Source organism: Euprymna scolopes, chromosome 12 (genome assembly GCF_053919585.1).
Source record: "Euprymna scolopes isolate OS-2025 chromosome 12, ASM5391958v1, whole genome shotgun sequence".
NCBI lineage: Eukaryota > Metazoa > Mollusca > Cephalopoda > Sepiida > Sepiolidae > Euprymna > Euprymna scolopes.
This window is the reverse complement of record NC_136493.1, coordinates 97,368,375-97,370,145: the sequence shown is the minus strand read 5'-3', so window position 1 is coordinate 97,370,145 and position 1,771 is coordinate 97,368,375. Positions and strand designations below refer to the sequence as shown.

The 1,771-nt window shown below is 35.2% G+C and overlaps 1 non-coding gene across 1 annotated transcript; it reads right to left on the bottom strand.

The window, feature by feature from the left end:
• Window positions 1-574: 574 nt before the first annotated feature.
• Window positions 575-646, bottom strand: Trnag-ucc (transfer RNA glycine (anticodon UCC)). The gene has a single exon. It is a non-coding gene; the product is annotated as a tRNA-Gly (tRNA).
• Between the last annotated feature and the right edge of the window lie 1,125 nt (window positions 647-1,771).

Below are 1,771 nucleotides of genomic sequence, written 5' to 3'. Positions count from 1 at the left end.
ATGGCAGTGGGGACTTTTCTTTTTCTTATGCGATGAAAATAATTACAAATTTAATATTGGAAAGGAAATGTTAAACCTAATTTAACCTTAAAAAGAAATAGAAAAAAAGCGACGTCGCTGAAAGTGGAGATTGCTTCTTCTATTTTTTTTTTTTTTTTTTTTTTTTTTTCATCGAAAACCCGGTAGAATTAAGAAATTTGGTTTAAAATATTTTCGAAGGAAAAATAAAATTAAAAAAAAATGGTTATACAATCATCCACATTTATAGATAAATTGGAAGGAAGTGAGTTCGTGCGTGTGTGTGTGTGTGTGTGTGTGTGTGTGTGTGTGTGTGTGTTTCTCATATTTAAGTGTACTTTACGACCGAGCAACGCCGGGTGGCCTGGCCTGCTAGTGCAAACTATACTATATAAAATTATCACATTAGAAAACTTTACGTTTACCGATAAGTGCTGGAATTTATATTTTGCGATATACATATTTAATACTCCGTTAACGGATCTTTCAACTGACTATATATAACTTATCCTCGAATGGTATGTGGTCTTGATAAAATTAAGATAAAAAGATAACCTGCGTCGGCCGGGAGTCGAACCCGGATCGATTGCTTGGAAGGCAACCATGCTAACCGTTACACCACCGACGCCTGGCGATACCTATTCAGTCAAACTATAGAATATATTCTCAAAATGTTCTCTTCGAGAAATGTTTTATAATGTAAGTTTTGCTGACTTGTCAAAAAGCTTTCGCTAATAAGAACGCATGAATTTACAAAAACGACCGACTAATATGTAAAAATATATAAATAACGTGTCTAAAGAGATAAAACCGCATTTGAATTGAGAATTTAGTTTCGAGTTTGTCGATTCATTTGTTCGTTTGCTCATTTTAAAAGTAAAATTGAGGTTACTCGTTTGAAGCAGGTGGTAGCTGTGGTTTAAGTTGTTGCCCCCTCCTCGCCCTCCCATAAGAGCAAATCGTGACATAGAGGTCAGATTTTTAGTGATTCGGTGCTCGAATCTTTTCACTTTGTTCTAGTAGTAGGTATAATGGCCAGTTATCCTCAAGTTCCGCGTGTTTTTGTTTGCTTCCAGTTTCTGCTGACCGTTCTGCTTCACGGTGAATGCCCTGGAAAAGTTTCCTCTACTTAATGTTTACCATTTTTTTTTTTTTTTTTTTTTTTTTTATTAATCTGAAAACTAGCTAATTTCGTTTGCTTTGTTTTGAAGTCGTAAACATTAATTAGAAGGAAATTTTCAGGGCATTCATCGTGAAGCAGAACGAACGGTCAGCAGAGACGGGGCGCCGGGGCGGACCTGAAAGAGAATCACCCCCCTCCCCATTATTTTTATAGCATAGTTTTTGAAGTTGGCGGGGGTTATTCCGAAAGCCGTTCTTAACATGGGGAAGTTGGAGTCGTAAAATAATACCGACTAATACCGGTTAAAATTATATGGGGGGTGGGGTTATTCTAGTTCAGATTCACCGAAACCGGTTGTAAACGCAGAACTTGATGATAACCAATGGTTCTTGTACAGAATTTCCCCTGTAATAAAAAAAATAATAAAAATACAGAAAAACCTATACGATGTATGTACCCGTGCGAAAACGAAAATATAATCCAAAAATCACGTAAATTGGCAAAGTAGTTTTATTTTTATAATTGTTAATTAATCTTTCATTAAAAAGAAAGAAAGAAAACTTATGATTCTTGGTCACGTGATTTATTTAAGTACACCATTTTTATTCTTGTATATATTCTTTTGGTCTC